The sequence below is a fragment of the Phyllobates terribilis genome, unplaced genomic scaffold (assembly GCF_046119375.1).
Source record: "Phyllobates terribilis strain yellow unplaced genomic scaffold, ASM4611937v1 Scaffold_12__6_contigs__length_324123572, whole genome shotgun sequence".
NCBI classification, from domain to species: domain Eukaryota; kingdom Metazoa; phylum Chordata; class Amphibia; order Anura; family Dendrobatidae; genus Phyllobates; species Phyllobates terribilis.
Window position 1 is genome coordinate 291,633,791 of NW_027362772.1, and position 14,442 is coordinate 291,648,232.

General features: G+C 50.0%; 1 pseudogene; it reads left to right on the forward strand.

Moving 5' to 3' along the window:
• The window catches only part of LOC141172719 (nicotinamide N-methyltransferase-like), a 63,146-nt pseudogene that overhangs the window by 33,540 nt on the left and 15,164 nt on the right, over nt 1-14,442 (forward strand).

Here is a 14,442-nt window from a genome sequence, read left to right on the forward strand (position 1 = left end):
ACGGTGTTCTCTGGATTGCTTTTTAAGCAAATAATCAGGATTAAGATAAAAAAAAAATATTCCTGGCCTCTGATACCTGGGGCTATTTCTACAACATCCATAAAAGCACCAGTAGACAGAACTGGAACTCTTAGAAAAGGTACAAAACACATACAAAACACAAATACAACCACAAATACAAACATTATACAAGAAAACAAAATATCCCAGCAAGACATAACCCAAATCTGAAATTTCCAGAGTCCAATTAAAATACACGTGGCACAGAAAAATCCTCGATCTCCAGGAGACCCCCCAGCAAGGGAAGAACTTAACATACCTGTTACTCCACAAAGACCCCAACCATCCGCCACATTCATACCTGCACATTCACACCTAACCCCCTAATAAAAAAAACCTGGCCCATCGCCCAAAATAAGAGATAGGCCACCTGGCCGAAAACTTAAATAAGACATAGGCCACCTGGCCAAAACTTAATACTTATGCACACGAAAACCTTTTTTTTTTCCCCTACAAACATTTTTAAACACCCAAGGTTCCAAGAGAGTCTGTGGCCTTAACACAACAAGGTCCCACGAAAGTTTGTGGCCATATATTTCACGCAAAAAAGGGTCCTTTTTCCTGCATCCCGCAGGACATCCATTTCACCAAACACCCCTCCCCCTCCCCCCTGAAACTCCCCACCCAACCTAAAACTACCCCACCACGCGCAATACACATACATATACATACAATACACATATACATACAATACACAACATAACAATGTAACAATATAACAATATTACGACAATATAAAAACTAACCATAGCAACAACATAACAACTAACAATAAAGAATCAACCATGAACCAAAAATCCGACCCAAGTTCAGTGCTTTCAAGCCCTATAGTCAGGTTTCTGATACCGTAAAACAAAAAACTACAATGTGAGAGGAGCAGCCCACCACCAGGAAACTGGAGACTACAGAGGCTCTCACCCTAATCTAACACACAATACCCTGTCCCTCCCTATTAAAGAAAAAGAAAAAACCTGTCCCTACTACCCTACCAATCTTTCCCTACCTGTCCCTACCTGTCCCTCACTGACCCTCACTACCCACCTAATATTAACTACCTATCCCTGAAGACTGTCCCTGCCTGTCCCTCTCTGACCCTACAAATAAATATAAAATACAGAAATAGACTAAACTCACCCTATCACAGACACACGTAACCTAACTCTCCCTAGGGCACATTAAATGAGAACCCCCTCCATAGAAGGGAAGCCCTCCCTGCACCCAGCCTCTCATACTCCAGCGAGCGCACTTTTGCCAGGTCACCCAGGATGTTCCTAATCACCTCTTCCCGGGGGAGGGCTTTCTGCTGGGTGGACACTAAACACCGTGCGTTCCACGTGTAGAACCTAGTTACTAAGCTAACTAAGAAAACAGTGCCCCGATCTCGGTCACCAAGGGACCTGAATGCCCCATAGGCCCACTCCATATAGGAAAGGCCTGTCAGCCTGATCCAGCCAATGAAAGCACCCACCCTACTGTAGACCTCAGTATTAAAGGGACACCGAAGCAGGAAGTGCTCCATGCTTTCAAGCATGCCGCCACACTCTTCGCGGGGACAATCCCGGTCATCAGAGTTCCTGCACTTCAGATTGTCCCTCACATACAGTCTCCCATGGAAGCAGCGCCAAGCCAAGTCCCAAAACTTCAAGGGGATCGGTTTTGAGTTCAATAACCCAAGCCCTACCTCCAGATCCCGGCTTGGGCAATCCTTGAGCGCCAGGGGCTTCTGAAAGTGGGTCAACAGGACCTTATCGTCAAGTAACCTCCTTGACAAGGTCCTGATCTCCCACACTCCCAGACCCCACTGGCAGATCACCTTCAGGACCGGGGTAGCATAAGCCAGAAGATGCCCATGAGGCCTTCGAAGGTCCTTCACCTGCCCTCCTGTCTCCCATTCCTGGAAGAAAGGCCGAAACCACCTCCTACAGGAGAATACCCACGGAGGAGCCCTCTCTAACCAGAGGTTGGCGATGTTTGCCTTAAGAAACGTGTTTACTAGGAACAGCACTGGGTTGACCATACCCAACCCTCCTAGTCTCCTTGTGCGGTACGTGACCTCCCTCTTGATTAGGTTCAGCCTATTCCCCCATAATAGTTGGAAGAACAGGCTGTAGACCCGTGTCCAAAGAGGCTCTAGCAAGATGCAGACGCTGCCCAGGTATATTAATAAAGGGAGCATATAACCTTTGGCCAGGCTAACCCCTTCCCTCAGGGTCAATGACCAACCCTTCCACTGGTCCACCTTCTGGGCAGCAATCTTAAGTCTGCCCTCCCAATTTTGCTGGGGATAGTCCCCCGGGCCAAAACTGATGCCTAAAATTTTTGCTGTGGCCTGAGGCCCTGGAAGAGTGTCCGGGAGATCAAAACTTGGATCTCCCCCTCCCCCTCACATTTATCCCGGTTGATCATGAACCCGGATGCCACTGAGTAGCGCTCCACCTCAGACATGACCCAATCTGCCTCCCCTCTTGAGGATACAAAAAGGGAAACGTCATTGGCATATGCCACTACCCCCAAGGTGGCCTCTGGCTCCGCCCGGTCCATCCCGACTCCCACCAACGGTCCACGCTCCACCCTCCTTAGAAGGGGGTCGATCGCGAACACGTATAACAGAGGGCTCAAAGGACAGCCCTGGCAGACGCCAGACTTCACATTAAAAGGTTGTCCGACCCAACCATTCACAAGCAGAAAAGTCTCTGCCCCATTGTATAACACTCTCAACAAATCAACAAACCTCCCAGGCAGACCGTACCTCAGAAGGACGGACCAGATGTACTCATGGTTAACCCGGTCAACGGCTTTCGCCTGGTCTAAGGACAGCAAGTACCCCTTCCAGTGACCTGCCCTGCTCTACTCCACTGCCTCCCGGACACCGAGCACAGCACAACACTAAAATGTACTGCGGCCTGGAACAGAGCAGTGCTGGGCCCCGAAAGGAGCCGGGGTGCAAATTTCACCAACCGATTAAAAAGCACCTTTGCCAGAACCTTTCGGTCCGTATTGAGAAGCGCTATGGGACGCCAATTCTAAATACGGGACGAGTCTTTACCCTTTCACAGAATAATCAAGGCTGAATTCCTTCAGTCAAGAGGGGGACCAAGGAGTCCCTTAAAGTCTTGTAAAACTCAGATGTTAAGCCATCCGGACCAGGCGATTTTTTGGGCTGAAGCCCATCAATTGCCCATCTCACTTCTTCTTCCCTGATTGCTTCTGCCAAAACATGAAGAGAGGGGTCATCCCCTGGTTCAGGGATGGTTTCAGCGAGGAAAGCCGACATCTCATCCCGATCAGGTTCCCTCCTCCCCAAGAGGTGTGAGTAGAAGGATCCAACCACCTCCAGGATCCCTGATTTGGATCTGTTCAGAGACCCCGTACTGTCGATCAGTCCTGTTACCACCTTACAACTCTCTGATATCTTGCAGTTCCTGTAAGGGTCGGGCGAGTGGTACCTCCCGAAATCCCTCTCAAAAACAAAGGATGTGTGCCTATCATACTGACACCCCTTGAGCAACGTCTTCACCCTGGAGATTTCCTCACGGTCCCCTCCAGTCGAGACGAGCTGCTCGAGTTTCCTCCCCAGATCCTGATACAGGCAGTACCTGTTCAGGCCCCTGAGGCTCGAGAGCTGACGGAAGAACCTTGCAACCCTTCTTTTGAAGATCTCCCACCACTCAGACTTAGTGCTACAGAGACCCAAGAGAGGTACCTGGCTCTGAAGAAATTCCTCAAAGGATTGTCTTATATCCGCTTCTTCCAACAGGGACTAATTCAGCTTCCATAGGCTTCTCCCCATCCGGGTGGTCTCTGTAGCATTCAAGGAAAATAAAATAAAACAGTGGTCGGAGAATTCCACCTCAACAGCGGACACTGTAGAAGAGACGGCTTCCTCCTTCTATCTATCCTAGACCTACTGCTACCCCTATGAAAGGTGAAACCCCCGTTACCTGGGGTGTGCCGGATGTGGACATCCACCAGGTGAGCTTCGCTTGTTATGCTATTAAGAGTATTACTATCATAAGCCAGCTGGTCTGCGAGGCCTCCCCTATCACGGGATCTAGTTATAGTATTAAAATCCCCACCGAAGACCACCTGCCAGCTTGTAAAAAGATAGGGCTTGACCTTCAGGAAGAGACATTTACGGTCCCACCTAGACTGCGGGCCATAGATATTAATGAGCTGGAGCTCTTGTCCCCTCATGAAGACGTCAAGAACCAAGCACCTCCCCATTTCTACCTCAATCACCTGTCTGCATTCCACTGAAGCGGCCTTAAAAAGGACCGCTACCCCGCTATACGGCTCGGCCGCAAGAGACCAGTATGAGGGCCCACTCCTCCACTCCCTTTTTGCTTTATAAATGGCCCCCATGTCCGTTAGTCTGGTCTCCTGCAAAAATAAAATGTCAGCCTCAACTCGGGTGAAAAAATCAAAGGCCATAAATCTGACCGCATCTGACTTTATGCTGGCGACATTAATCGAAGCCAGAGTCAACGGGGTAGGCTCTGCCATCATGGGTGATTGTGTTAGATGGCCTTCTTCTTCACCGTATCCCCCTTTTTCCTCTCGCCGTCTGAGGAAGAGCCCGAGTCACCCCTCCTCTTCAGCGACACTGAGGTGTCCATGCTCCCCCCTCCTGCATCGGACACCTACTTCCCAGGACAAGATTCCTCACTTCTGGACCCCGGGGCAGTCCCCCCCCAGGAGAATGTGAGTACCCCGGAGGACGGACCCCGCCGCTCCCCGAAGGCACCCCAGGCTCCTCACCCCCGACCTCCGACACAGCAGAGTCATCGAGGGCTTGGAACCGGTTGGAGAGGGGGACCAGAGGGAAGCCGGTAAGCCCTTCTGTAGGCACCATAGTAGTGAGGAGGGGGGGGGGCTTTAGATTTTTTTACCCTCTTCCTGTTCTTTTTCCTCCGACTACTGGTACTCTTGTCACTCATTTTTTTTGGCTGCTCCACCACCTCCTTATCCAGACTTTCATACTGGGAGGAGTTATCGGAAGCAGCCGCCTCCTTCCTCTCCATCCTCCTGATCTCCTCGCTCATGCTTTCTCCCCCAGGGCCCCAGAGGCGTCGGCTGCAGCCTCCCGGGAGGGGACAGTCATCACCCCAGTCGCCTGAGACTTATCCTGCCCCCTGTCCCTTCGGCGCCCCACCTGTTGCCACTGGTGGGCAGGTGTTCTCGCCTCGCCTTTCCTAACTGTCCCCTCAGCTCCCCTCCCGTACCCACCCCACCTCCAGTTCCAGCAGAAGATGCACCACTGGGGACCCCCCCACGGCTCTCCCCCGCCTGACCAGAGATGGTGTTGGAAAAGGAACGCGGGCAGTGGCTATACGGGTGACCTAGATCACCACACAGGTGACACCAAATGTCACCACAGGCCGCGGCCAGATGACCTACCCCGCCACACAAGGCACATTTCTGCACCTTGCAGCCCGCGCTGTCCCTACCCAGGAATACCGAGGAGGGGATGTGGGTGACAGTACCACCTGAAACCTTCAATTTCATCATGAAGGTCCAGCCCCTGACCAAATGCCAAACTCGTCCCTGTTCTTTTTTGGGATCTCCGTGACTTCCCCATAGCGAGAAAGCCACGTCATGATATCGATCCCAAAGAGTAACTCATTACTTGTCAGAATGGTCACCTTCTTTACCCCATTTTGGCGAGACACTGCCTGCAAGGCGAAGTCTCGCCAGCCGGGCTCCCCCTTCACCAGCTCAAAATTCGACCAGAAAAGCTCTAAGCCCTCTGGCCGAACAAAACTGATGTCAAAGATGGAGGTACCAAAAGGATGGATCAGGGCAAAGATGTCAATCGCCCTGAAGTCCATCTTCAGGAGGAGCTCCACGACCTTCGCTCTAGGCGGGCACGCTTCACTGACTCTCCACCGAAAACGGACCACATTCCTCCTGGCCACCCCCTGCCTGGCTGTCGGGAGGGACCATACTGTCTCAACCTCCCTTTTATCTTGGAAGGCAGCCTGGCCATGTCTATCCAGCCAAAAGGCCAGGTCCACCTCTCTTCCCTCTACCATGATCATCCTTTCTCCATTTTTGAGGGCCTCCAGGAAACGGCGTCACAAGTCACCATCCCTTAGGTCCAGAGGCGAGGAACCCCCCCGAGAAGATCCCTAGGCCCCAGCCACTACCCCCGCAAAACTCCGGGGGCTTGTGGCCAGGGGGGGGGCAGATGTACCACCCCCTCCCCGTACTCCCCTCTACCAACAGACACTCCACTCACACACCCTACCGCAGACACACCGCCATTTGCATCCTCAACCACAGACACATCCATACCCACACCATCCCCATTTGTGTCCACAATCACCCCACTCGCCCTGCTCCCACTCCCATGCGCACTGGGGGTCGATGTTTTTTGTTTTTTGGGCACACTTTTTATGCACCATTTTACTATTTTCACGGGTGCTATTGGCACTGCAACCTGCTGGTGGCGCCTTCCCTGCCCTAAGGAGCGCAGCACCACTGCTCCCAGCACTCCTGGCAGGAAGAGAGCCAGGTGCAGAGCTCCACCCCCAGCACCATCCAGCCCTGCTGCAGCACTCTTTGACACCTGCACTGCCGGAGCCCCTGCCCCAGGTAAGCCCCCAGACACAAGTGAGCCCGACAAGCAGGCACCCCCTTCAGCCACAGCCGCAGCCCCCCCACCAGTACTGATTGCAGCTGCGGTCTCTACAGCTCCAGAAGCAGCTGTCAGCGCCAGCGCTAAGCCCAGCCCCCCGGGCATAGCCATGCCCGTGTGGGTGGACCCCACCATGGAAGCCACGCCCCCTGCACCTGGCAGCACAGTGTGGCCCTCTGAGGCCACTCCCACAGGGGCAGGGGATGCCAGGGAAGCCACGCCCCCAAAAACTGGCCGCGCCAGGACCCCCAAAGCCGACCCAGAGCCGGGTTTACTCTCAAGGGTCCCTGGTCCAGCGGCACCAGTTCCCAGGGGCACAGCACTCCCTAGCGTCACACCCGTGGCCACAAAGAGTTTGGCCACAGCAACTCCGGCGGCCGGCCCCAGTCTAGGCTACTCCACCTCAGCGTCCACCAGTGGCGGAGCCCCCGGCGCTGACCCATTAATGGGCCCCTGCGTCAGGGGCCCCTACCTCGCTGCAGGCCCCATCACCTTCTTTTTACTAGCCAGCTCTGCTGGAGCTGCAGGCCCCACACTCTGTCTTGCCAGGTGCCTTACCAGGTGCCTGGGCCCCCAAAGGTGCTCCAGTTTTAACGGATCTGTGAGTGGGGGACCCAGACACCCCAGAACACACTCGCCGCCCGCTCACACGCCAGCAAGCACACCAGGTGCCAGGCCAGCCCCCTCTCTCACAGGGGACCCAGCCTGAGCACCTCCATAGGTTTGCCCGCCACCGGGCCGCCCTCCGTGCCATGCTCCATGTCAGACACATCCGACACACCACCTTCATTACTACAATGGCCTGCAGTCTCCCCGCTCCCTTGCTGCGGACCCACAACAGAGCCCGAGCCGGGGTGGGTAGCGGGTGCCGCACAACGGGATCGGGGGGCCCCAGAGAGGGGGACAAACACAAATTTATGTGCTACAGATGTTTTTTTCTTCTCTGCCTTTTTTGCTTTCTTCCTCTTCATCCCCCTCCCGGACGCCTCGTCCTCGCAGATCTCGTACCCAAACATCAGCTGGTTAAAACGCGTACCGGCGACTTGATCTGCCTGATCTGCTTCATGACAAGGCAGCCCCCCTCACTGCTGCTACTACCGCCTTCCTCATCTTCCCCTTCGCTCCCGCTGCCCTCTGAAGGGCTAGAATCAGACGGGAGAGCCATCTGCTCAGGGGCTATCCCGCTATGTGATGCCAAGAGATCACTTACCAGGCCACCAGATGGCAGGTAGGGCATGACCTCCTCCTTGCAGTCCTCTTCCTCCTTCTCATCCTCCACCACCGCCACCTGGCTGCCCGCTGCCGGCCAGGATGGCACACCGCCGGCTCTCCACCTCCTGAATGGCCGTCTTGATCCCTCTGACCGTGGCGGATAGCTCATGCTTTTTGCTGTTAGAGGCCCTGTCGGACCTGTCCTGAGCTACCCTCAACTCCCCCAGAGGGATTTTAGCTTCTTTGAGGCGTCCTCATACTCGCAGAGGTGCGCATGGATGTGGGAGCCATAGTTGACAGTGGACTCCTTCGCCACCTTGGTGCCCCACTCAAGGGGCACCACTGCAGCACCCCTCCGGGGGGAGGAGCCACCGCGGCCATGGCCTCTGGGGTCCATCTGGTCTTCATGCAGAACCATTTGCTTTGTCCGGACCGGGTCATCCTAGCCGGGATGGTATTCTTCCCGCCCAGCCCCGGAGGCCAGTCCCAGAACAAGCCTGCTTTCCTGGGAAGGGGGCAGACAAAAGTCCCAGATGGAAAAAAAAACCTCCCAGGAGCTCTCTCCACACGCCAAACACAGCCCTCGCATCTCACAGCAGGCCCCGCCTCTTCTTTCTGTCTGAAGCTGCAGCAGACAGAACTGGGATGGACCCTCTTGCTATGTGCACTGCAGTCTGCTATATACCCTGCCTCCCTAGCACTGATATCTCTGCAGCTGGATTAGTCCTCAGAAGGACTGTTAGTTGAGATGGATATGTGTCTCGAATATAGTCTGGTATACCTACACTAACTAGAAACAAGCATATCTCTCCCTGACTCAGCACCTCTCCCTACACTGTCTGATTGTGGAGTGACTGTGATGAGCATGGCGGTGCCAGGTCTGATATAGACCTGATGATGCTGTGCGGCCAGCCAATCACTGTAATGCCACAACCAACATGGCTGCGGTATTACAGTGTGTGGCAGACAATCCCTGCATGTTCATTGTCTCTCTAAAGAGAGGTAAACATGCAGGGAGGGGACCCGAGCTCCCACCGAGCAATCCCGGAAATACTCGGCAAGCTCTGAGCATCTCGAGTAGTGAAATGCTCGGGCAAGCACCGAGCAGTAGAGAGCATGCTCGCTCATCACTAGTCACCACGCTTCCCTAAAAAACACAATAAAATGCAGTAAAAATGTTGTATATAACCCAACATAGTCTTTATAAAATCAGAATGCAAAAAAGAGCTCTCACACAGCTACATCAATGTAAGAAAATAACAAATGGTCTCAGAAAATGGAACCAATTTTTGTTTTCATACAGTCTTACATTTTTTTTAATCAATAGTATATATACTGCTATGTTAATGTAAAAAAAACAAGTTAGGGCCTTGGAAAAAGGGGAAGAAAAAAAATGAAAAAACAAAATTTTAAAATCCTAGAATAAATGATAATAATAAAATAAAGTCCTAGAATAAATGATAATAATAAAATAAAGTCATTTACTGGTCAACATAAAGTCTACTGCTAGGGTTTTTAAACTTTCTTTAAAAATTCATCAATATCTTTAATTGGGTCTTCTCATATAATTTCTGTGCTACCTATCATCTGGATTTAGTATCTTTTAAAAATGAGCAGATTTGTATTTGTGCAGGAAATCAAATTTATTTGATAAGAGTGCGCACACACTAACTGTGGAGGGGCCGAACGAACCGTATGGGTGTGACCTAATCCCCCTTTCCTATCAGCATTGGCCATCCGCTACTATGTGATGCTAAGGGCAGGAAGTGGCTGCTGCAGACAGGAGAGAGGGGTGAGAACGCACCTGGACACACTAACACTGTGTATGCTCTTGTTCTTGCAGTGTCAGTGGGTGCAGAGCTGAGGATTCAATTTAGACAGTGCTCCAAATTGTGCACTGTAAATCAACATAAGGGTGCGTGCCCACTATGCGTTTTTCAAGCGTTTTTGCTGTCGAATTTTCGTAGCCAAAATGCTTAAAAAACGCTTGGTAATACGTGCCCCATGGTCCCCAATGCTAATCTGCATGTGCTGTGCACATGCTGCGGAAATTTCCGCTGCAGATTATCATTGCAGAAAAATACGCAGCATGTCCATTATTTTTGCGGACACGCAGCGGAAATGCTGCCATTGACTTGCATTGAAACGCTTAATATCCGCATGACTACATGTGCACATGCGGATATTAAGCGATTCAATGTGCGGATGGTACCCGGGTCTGGAGAAGAGGAGACTCTCCTTCTGACCCGGTTACCATAGTACTTGTTAAAAAAAGAATTTAAAATAAAAAATATACATACAATAAATACTTTATATTTTCCTTCCGATGGCCCCCGGTCTTTTCTCCGCTGCATCCGGTCTCTTGTATGGGTCGCGATGGTCTAAAATGACCTTCCATGGCGTCATTTAGTCATGTGACAGGTCACGCAACCACTCACATCGGCGGTCGAGTGACCTGTCACATGACATGACACATGACAGGTCCTTTTAGACCATCGGGAGCCGTACAAGAGACCGGATGCATCGTACAGGAGACCGGGGGCCATCGGAAGGTGAGTATAATGTTTATTTTTTATTTTTTACCATTTTTATTCTTTTTTTTAACTATTAACTTGGTCACACTATATAAATCCATGCCGGTTGCATGGATTTATATAGTGTGACCAAGTTGTCAAGCATTTTTACAAGTGATGCTAAAATCGCTTGGAAAAGCGCTTGATAACCCGCATGCAGAAATGCATGTGAAGAACGCTTGACAAACACTTCTACCTGGCAGGAAAAACGCATGTAAAATCCGCATGTGTTTTTCCTACCAGGGAGATGCGGAAAAAATCTGCAGCATTTCTGCATCGTGGGCACTTAGCCTTAGTCGAGGTGCAGAGGATTACAATTGACCAGGTGAAACAAGGCACTGAGGCCTTCACTATACCAAAGCCCCGTCTATTACTTATCTAATAAATTGTATATTTATAATGCAATCTACACTACCAATATGATTTTCCTTGAGTCTAAGTCTCCAATATGAATGTAGAAATGATTTAATTTAAGGTTTGGGGTAAAAAAACTCCTTTTAATACTTTGCTGGAAGTGATTGTTTATCTACATCTATGAGGGCTTAATATCTTAGAATTTGAATATTTGGATTTTTTTTGCAGGTCATATTACAGGAGACATCTTGATTGACCTCAGTAATGGTTCTCTGGTTCATCAATTGTATGCAGCCTGTGATTTTTTCAATCACATCATCGTGCTGAAGTTCAGAGACAGATGCATCATGGAGCTGAAGAGATGGGTGGACTCACGTACAGGAGCGTTTAGTTGGGGCCATGCCACAAAACTTCATGCTGACACTGGAGAAGAAAGGTGAGCTGTAAAGAATAAATGAGGCAGATATATTGTCTTGACAGTGCCGAATGTAGCTTGTATGCTGCCAGAGACATAAACTTAGAGGGTGGTTTCTGGTGAAAACAAGTTATTAGCTAACTAATGGATAGGTGATAATAACTAGTGGTGAGAGAACATGCTCGCTACTGCTCGGTGCTCGCCAAAGCATCTCACTGCTCGAGATGCTCGGCGCTCGCCAAAGCATCTCACTGCTCGAGATGCTCGGCGCCCGCCGAGTATTTCCGGGATTTCTCGGCGGGAGCTCAGGTCTCCTCCCTGCATGTTTGGCGATCTTTAGAGTACCAATGAACATGCAGGGATTGTCTGCCACACCCTGTAATGCCGCAGCCATGTTGGTTGTGGCATTACAGTGATTGGCTGGCCGCACAGCGTCATCAGGTCTATAACAGACCTGGCACAGCCATGCTCATCACAATCTATTCCGGAATCAGGCAGAGTAGGGAGAGGTGCTGCTGAGCTAGGGAGAGATTTGCTTGTTTCTTAGTTAGTGTAGGTATACCACCATATATTATTCACATATCCATCTCAACTAACCGTCCTTCTGAGGACTAATCCAGCTGCATAGATATCAGTGCTAGGCAGGCAGGCAGTGTACAGTATGTGGCAGACTGCAGTGCATATAGCAAGAGGGTCCATTCCAGTTCTGTCTGCTGCTGGTGTTTTTACAGATATTTTTAGAAGTAGCCCCAGGTATCAGGGGCCAGGAATAATTTTTTTTGGATCTTAATCCTGATTATTTGCCTAAAAAGCAACCCAGAGAACACAGTTTTCTGCTCCATTTGCTTGTTGGCACTGCAGTATACAGCCAGATCCTTTCCATATTACAGCGCTAAAAATCCATCTATTTAAAACTGTGGTTTTTCCGTCACACAGATCACATGTAAGTGCGCTGAAAATTCTGCCATTTATGGCCTCCATTGAAATTTTGTTGCAGTGTGTTAGCAGAGTTATTGACACCAGTTCGCAGTTAAAAATAGTTACCTACATTCCAGATATTTAAAACTGTGGTTTGTCAGTCATACGAATCATATATAATTGCACTGAAAATTCAGCCATTTCTGGCCTCTATTTAAATTTTGTTGCAGTGTGTTTGCAAAGTTATTGACACCAGTTCGCAGTTAAAAATAGTTACCTACACACCAGATATTTAAAACTGTGGTTTGTCCGTCACATGGATTACATATAAGTGTACTGAAATTCTGCCATTTCTGGCCTCCATTTAAATTTTGTTGCAGTGTGTTAGCAAATTTATTCACACCAGTTCGCTGTTAAAAATAGTAACCTACAGACCAGATATTTAAAACTGTGGTTTGTCAATCACACGGATCACATATAAGTACACTGAAATTCTGCCATTTCTGGCCTTCATTGAAATTTTGCTGCAGTGTGTTAGCAAAGTTATTGACATCAGTTTGCTGATAAAGATAGTTACCTACAGGCTAGATATTTAAAACTGTGGTTTGTCCGTTACACGGATCACATACAAGTGCACTGAAAATTCTGCCATTTCTGGCCTCCATTGAAATTTTGTTGCAGTGTGTTAGTGAAGTTATTGACACGAGGTCGCTGTTAAAAATAGTTACCTACAGGCCAGATAATTAAAACGTTAGTTTGTCTGTCACACGGATCACATATAAGTGCGCTGTAAGTTCTGCCATTTCTAGCCTCCATTGAAATTTTGTTGCAGTGTGTTGGTGAAGTTATTGACATGAGGCCGCTGTTAAAAATCGTTACCTACAGGCTAGCTGTTTAAAACTGTGGTTTTCCATCACACGTATCACATATCACTGAGGTTCAAATCCAGCCATTTGAAGTGAATGTAGAAAATATTGTCCTCCATTTAAAATGGGTGTGGCAAGGGATGAGGAAATGGACGTGATGGTGATGATGGTGCATGCAGAGGATGAGGCCGAGGCTAGCTGAAATTTTGCCACAGCAAACACCCACATCTTCTCACTCGAACTTCCTGTTCCAATTAAAAGGGGACCGCAGAATATCACTATTGAACACTGAGCAGTGTGAAAAGGTTATTGGTTGGATAGCAGATAATGCTTCAAGTCACTTAGCCACCACCACCACCAACACCCTGTCTTCCACACGGTCACGTCTCAGTAGCCGTGAGTCTGGACTGCATATTCCTCACCGTATCCTCCTTCCTCCCACCTTACCGAGTTCCGGGAGACAACTGATCCCACCCTTGGACACTCTGAAGAGCTGCTCACTTTTCCATTTATAGATTCGGGCCTCTCACCCGGTCCACTTGAAGCAGCGCAAGAGGAGATCGCATGTAGCGATGCCCAAATATTTGAGCAGCCATGGTCACACGAAGGTGGGAAACTGTCACAAGAGGTGGACGATGATGAGACGCAATTGCCAGAAAGTCAGGAGGAGGACAAGGGTACGGAAGTGGAAGACAAGGTGGTGGATGATATAGTAACTGACCCAACCTAGCAGAGGGACCTACAGAGCGAGGACAGCAGCACACAGGAGGAGTGAGGCATAACAACACAACAGGCAGGAAGAAGCAGTGTGGTGGCCGCAGACAGAAAGCGGGCAACCGTTCCCCGTAACATGAACATGACGGAAGTTGCCAGTACAACTGTTAGGTCTTCCCAAGTCTGGTTGTTTTTTAAAGACTCTGCCGATAACCCCAAAAAGGCCATTTTCACCACTTGCCAGGCCAGCATCAGCAGGGGTAGCAAAACTACCAGACTGACAACCACCAGCATGATCAGGCACATGGCAGCAAAGCACCCGACTAAGTGGGCCGAACACCAGGGTCCAGGAACAGTGTCTGAGGGTGGCACCACTGCTTCTTCTGCTGTTGTGCGTGCAAGCCAATCCTTTGTCCATGGCGCATGGAAAGATGCATCCTGACCTGCACCTGTTGTTGCACACTCTCAACTAGCACCATCAGCAAGCACATCCACGTCCTTGTCCCAGCGCTGCGTTCAGTTGTCCCTACCTCAGTCCATGGAACGCAAATACGCAGCCAACACCCCACAGGCCACACTATTATATTCCCACATTTTGCAACTGTTTCACTCGACATGTTGACTTTTAGGCTCATGGAGACGGAAGCTTTCCACAATCTGATGGCAGCGGCCGTCCCTCGGTACTCGGTCCCC